We start from the raw sequence: 6,048 nt of genomic DNA on the forward strand, positions 1-6,048 counted from the left end.
ACAGTGCAAGAAACCTCCCTGCTTTTGCTCCATCCGGTAATTTTGTGCTGAGAGCCATCCGTGGTGCCTGCTGATGCCCTTCATGCCCACATTCCTCCCAAGTACTCCGCAGAAGTGTGTCTCCAGCCCCAAAGGACACGCCAGACACCCTGGAGCTCTGGGAAAGGGGTAGGACACAGTCCTAGGACAACTTGCATGGGGTTTTTGGTGCAAGACATCACATGTTGGGCTGCCCAGCCCTCTGTGTCTGGGGGTGAGGTACCCCCAACAAGCCCAGCAAGCTGGGCCCTCCCTGCCTACTTGGGCCCCATGTGGTCAGGTGGAAGCAGGACAGAGGATGTGCAGTGGGTCTGCTCAGTGTGGCTCTGAGACAGGTGATTTCTTGGCTCTACCCATCTACGTGCTCCTCCAGGGTCTGCCTGGAGATGCCTAGGCTGAAAAAGGGGCTGTTCCCAGGCCAGCCCCAATGCCTGCACACCCTGCTTAAGGCCACACTTGCTGAAGAGACTCAGCTTGCAGGGGGATGGAGCTCCCAAGGGACTGTCAGCTCCAAGGAAGCAGCTGAGAAATACAGTCCTTGCTGTGGTCTGCTGCCAGGAGCCTTCCCAGCCAAGAAGACAGCAAAATCCCAAAGGTGCTCCGCATGACCTGGGCTGGCCATGGGGCAGGCGAGCCAGCCAGTCCCTCAGACAACCAAGCACGAGTAACGCAGTGTGGCCAGAGCTGTGTGCCGTGGGGCAGGATGGTGGACCTGCGGCTTGTTGCTTGCCAGGTTGCCAGAGACTGTGGCAGAGCTTTGCCATGGTGCAGCTTGGCAAAGCCACAGAGCAGGGGCCAGAGCTGTGCACCCACTGCTCCATGCCTCAGTTTCCCCTTTTTCCAAGAGCTGAAGGAGGATCTAGCTAGCCAGTTCTGCCCTGGGAGGCAAGGGGGGACAGGTGGCAGCTCGGTTGCCTTGTTACCCTCTGATGTTGCAGCATACCTACCCTTTGGTCCCTCCCAACTCCCATGACTTTGGCAAAAGAATGAGGTCCCTTGAGAGGTCCTAGGTGCTTGCCCTCAGCCTGAACTTCCAGAACCAGGGCCTAGAAACAGCTGTGACTATCCTCTGGGCCAGCCATGGAGACTCTGAGGGGACTGCATAGTCCAAGGGCCCACAGGAGATGACCTGGCTGCATGGCTGAGGATGGCGATAAGAGTGCTGTGCCTGGCTCCCTCCTGGCTCCACTCATAGCTTCCTGGGTGGCTTTGCCTGGAGCCAGACACACAAAAGCACCCTAGGAGATGCTACTACCTCTCCTTGTGGATACTGGTGAGGGTCCAGCTAAGTCTGCTTTCCTGCCACTACTTTTCCAATATGGTTAAGGTCCCTCAAGTCCTGACTGGACCTGTTGGCCAGTGGTCTGTCTGGTGCCAGGTATGTGATCTCCCTAACAGGAGGCTCAGGCTCCTTACCGGAGCCGTGGCTGCCCAGCCTCATCATGTCCTTGTCGCATGGCTCCTGCCAGCAGCATCCAGCAAGCTGGTCCTTCCGATAGCCCAGCTTCCACCAGTCTGAGTGTGCGCAGCCTGTGCAAGGGCCGTGATGCACTGCAAGGATAACAAAACCAGCCAAGAGGTCAGACCCAACCGCAGCTACCAGGATCACGGTAGGGCACCTGAGTTTCTTTGTCACTCCCAGGCCAAGGTGAAAGTGTTTGTGGCTGAGCAGGCTCAGCTGGGATGGAGAGACGCTGATGGAAAGGGCTGGGTGGGCACAGGCTGCAGCTGAGCCCACAGCCCCACTCCTGCCCTTGGCTGCCCATCTCCTTTTACCCTGATACCTACCTGTGCTTGCAGCTCCTATCCCAAAGATGCTTGGATGCACTTTCCTCTGCCCATGGCTCCCAAGGGAATTGTCATGCTTGGACAACTTGCACCTCCTTGAGCTACGAAAAGCCATGGGCCAATGCTTCACCCTTCAGCAGGAAGACGGGTGCCTCAGGCAGACCCCCAGGCTGAGAGGCAGAGGTCCTGAGGAGCAATCCTGAGATAAACTAAACAGCTTGACATTTATGTCACTGCTTCTTCACGTACCTGGTAGAACAGCTTTGGTGCTGATGGGGTGCTGTGTGCGGGGCAGGGGGAGGGGCCCAGCAGGCGAGAAGACATCTCCAGTGGGCAACATGGCACAGCAGCAGATGCTGCCAAGAGCCTGGTTTAAGAGCAGCCTGCCTGCGCTACCTTCAAGGGCAGCTCAAAGGGCTCCAACACGACAGTGCTGCTTCAGCCTTGTCTGCTCCACAGAGAGCTCACTGGGCTCGTCTCAGAAGCGTAGCCACACCACCCAATATTCCCCTCCGAGTGGAAGGAGAAAAACCTGGGTGTACTCTTTTGAACAGTTGGATGAAAGGTTGGATGACTGCAATTTCTCTCGGGAAGAAGGCAGCCTGGAAAACCCTCACCCTGCCATCAGCCACCACGAGCCACCAGCGGCTCAGGCACACGAAGCCTGCAGAGCCAAGTGCTTCACAGCCACCCGAGGAGACCTGGCAGTGCTGCTAAGCCCAGCTGGCACACCAAGGCACAGAGAGCCTGTAACCCAGCTCCTTAACCACCTTTTGAAGCCTCTGGGATTCAAAAGGCCCCTAGGACCTGCTCAGGCTCCTGGGCAACAGGCAGCTCAGGGCCAGCGAGTACCTGGACATCCTTCCCCTCACACAGTGCCAATGTGGCAAGTCTCCAGGGATGCCTGCAAGCCCTGCGAGCCCTGTAGGACAGCATTTGCTGGGCCTCATGGGCTGGTACCACTCTCCTGGCCTGGAAGTGTGCTCTGTGCTGAGACCTTCTGCCCCCAATGTGACCCTGAGTAAAGAGGGATCAGCTACAGCTTATTGCTCTCTTATCCAAAGCCACTCCTGAAACAGCTCCAATTCCTTCCATCTCTCCCAAGCTTTCCTTCCCAGGATGAAACTGCTCCTACCTGGCAGCTGCCTCTCAGCAAAGCACCCCAGGTGAATATCAGGGCTCCATCTCTCATGCATATGGGACAGCATGGTGGGAGATGCCTCTCCCCAGCTCCAGCCCAGCAAGCTTTCAGAGGAGATTTGGCTGCACGTTGGTCCCGCTGGGACTGGAAATTGGAACCCATTTCAGGATTCAGTAAAACCTTAATCTGCAGCCTAATCTCTGGGTACTACATCTGTGCAAAAGACAAAAAAGACAGATGATGGGGCTTTTAAGGGAGGGTTCGTGACAGCAAAGGCCACTGCAAAGAGCCGTCTCCTTTCAGCCTGCTGGTTTGGAGAGCTGTCGGAGATCTTTGCCAAGGCCTCCAGGACGTGCGAGTGCCTGGTGCTACACTGGCCCAAGAGGGAGAGGGGAGAGCTGCGCTGCTGCAGGCGAGGGACCTCCTGGTTGCGGTAGGAAGCGGATACCCCTGGCTGCAGGGAGCAGGGTGCTGCGCCAGAGGGGTCTAGCCCTGGGGCGTGGGTGGGTGGTGGGTCCTGATCACCCACCTCCTGTTTTGGAGCAGTGTTCCCAAGGGCACAGAGCAAATGCTGTGGGCACTTGCTAAGATTCAAGGTAAATGCATGGCATCAGGGCTGAGCTCGGCAACACGGGAACAGCCAGGAGCAGCTGCGTGAGCAGCAAAGCCAGCACCACTGCAGTCCCCGAGGATTTGTGTCTTCAAACGCACTGGGGTTCCTCGTGGAGCACAAACACCATCTCCTTCCTGATGCCCTGCTCCCTTCCCGTATGGGTGCTTCTTATCTTGCCCATCACCATCTTCAGTCAGGTTGGGCTGAGATGGCTGATAAGCTCAGCCCATATTAGCAGGGGACAGGTAGAAAGACAGGTACAAGCCCAGAAGAAACCTGACAGTACAACCTTGTTCCAGCAGAAACCATGCTGCCAGCCAAAAGCTCAGCTCCTGCCACTGCTCAAGGGCAAAGCTAGAGCCAAGCAAATAGCAAGGTGAAAGCCTTTGCTAACAGAGTGAATTGCAGGCAGAGCTGAATCAGAGGCAGGAAAATCAAACCTCAGAAGAAGTGGAAGCTTGCTGCCCAAGCTGGCAAACAGGATAACCAGTTTCCCCTTGAGCTCCCTAACAGCACAAATCAGCTCAGTTTTTGCGCTAATTGCAGCATTCCATATCAGACCTGACTCAGGACTCGCTAGCTGCTGGGGTGGTTGAAGGTGCTGCAGGGTGTCAGCAGCACAGACGCAGCCTGGCCCACTGCTGGCACGCACCAGCACGGCAGTGTCATCCCACCCCCAGCCCCATTGCCCTCATCGCCACTGTGCATACCGCCATGAGGGGAGGAAAAGCCCTGGATGTCCCTGGTCATCACGGAGTGCTTGGGCACAGCCTTGCTTCAGCGATGCCCCATGCTCCAGTGCCATGGCTGCCAGCAAGAGAGAGGTGTGCGAGGGGCATAGGCACTACCCCAGTCTGGAGCCCAATCTGCAGGGACTGCCAGGGCCATGAGGGGTGATGAGTATATTTAGGGGGTATCTTCAACCTGAGCCCCCCAAGCACAAGCTGTGGGGGACAGGAGCATGGCCCCAAGCCTAACCATCTTGGAGAGGTGCCTGACACAGGGCTATGAGCCCCAGCTATAGCTCATCACTGGGGCAAGCACAGAGCCACAGGTGTGACTACATGGATGGGCTCAGTGCAGCAATGAGAGGTGGCTGGCACTGCTCTTGCCCTGCCTTTTTCTCTTCCCACTGCCTCTCCACTCGGGGAAGATGTATGGGATGAGGAGCTGAGCGTTACAGAAGCTCTGCAGTGGGATTGCTGGGTCCCAGGCATCCAGGCATCAAAGAGCTAAAGACTAAGCCAGTCACAGCCATCAGTCCCATCAGCAGCAGGGTGCTCTTGCCAAACATTTTTCCCCAACACCCAGACTGCTCCAGAGCCTAAGATGCTCTTCTCTGCTCTCAGGATGAAGAGGTGTTAGGGGAGCAGCAATGCCACCATACCTCAGCAAAGTGAGCTGAGTAGGTCCAAGGTCTACCACCATCCAGTAATAACGAGGCAGGTCCTAGGCCGAGCAGGGAGGCAGGTTCACAGTCAGGTCTGGGTGAGCCAGGCACAGAGCCAGGCAGAGCAAAGCTGCACCCTCCCTCCAGCCAGGGCTTGGGCCAGGGCTGAGCTTGGATGCAGCAAGGACAAGGCTTCTCACATCTTAGCTGTTTTCCTATCAGGTTTTGTTAGTGCCATTTGGATGTAAATAGGCCCAGCTCCTGTTCATTTGCAACCACAGAACTAGACAGGTCAGCAGTCCTTTCTGAGGCACACCTTGGTTTTTTTCTCTTTGTGGGTTACCAGAAATCAGTATTAACTGCCTGTAGAGATCTATCCGTCCTGCTCCATACAGCAAAGAGTCTTGTTTTAAATCTCAGGGTGGCTGATATGTGAGTTTTCTCAAAGACCCATTGCAGAACAGGTGCTAGGGCTTTTACCATGAACTTAGAAAAAATGATCGTCAGTTTTTCTGCAGGAGATGCATGTGCCTATTACAAGAGCATCTTTACTCCTGCCCTTGTACGTCTTCTCCTTTACCTCAAATGAAAAGACATCAGTGCAGTCCGATCTGCCATTTGCACAAATACAGCGATCGTCTGGGTCAGACAGATGGGGAGGATAGAGAAAGAGTGCTCTTGAATTCTTGCCTTTTGGTTTGGACAAAAGTTAGGAATTCTTTTTATGGAGGTTGCATTCCCCTTACTGCCTAAAAGATCTCTGGAGGGATGTGTGTATTAAATATCACTGTACTGGAAGTCCCAGGAATTTTCAGGCTAATGCCAGCTACATGGACCAATATTTCTTTAAATATCCCCTTCTTTAAGGGGATGGAGCTGAAAGCTGCCTTGTCCTCATTAGAATTAGGATGAGAAATGGATTTGGACCAGGAGCCATTTGCATCCCACATGGCCATGGTGGATGGCAGAAGTCAGCAGGAGCGCTGAGCATTCATCACCAGCCTGGCATCAGGCACACGAGCATCCTTTGGGAGAGTGAACACGTTGCCCAGGAGGCTGCAGTCTGCCGAAAGCAGG

This window comes from Accipiter gentilis, chromosome 26 (assembly GCF_929443795.1).
Source record: "Accipiter gentilis chromosome 26, bAccGen1.1, whole genome shotgun sequence".
Lineage (NCBI taxonomy): Eukaryota > Metazoa > Chordata > Aves > Accipitriformes > Accipitridae > Astur > Astur gentilis.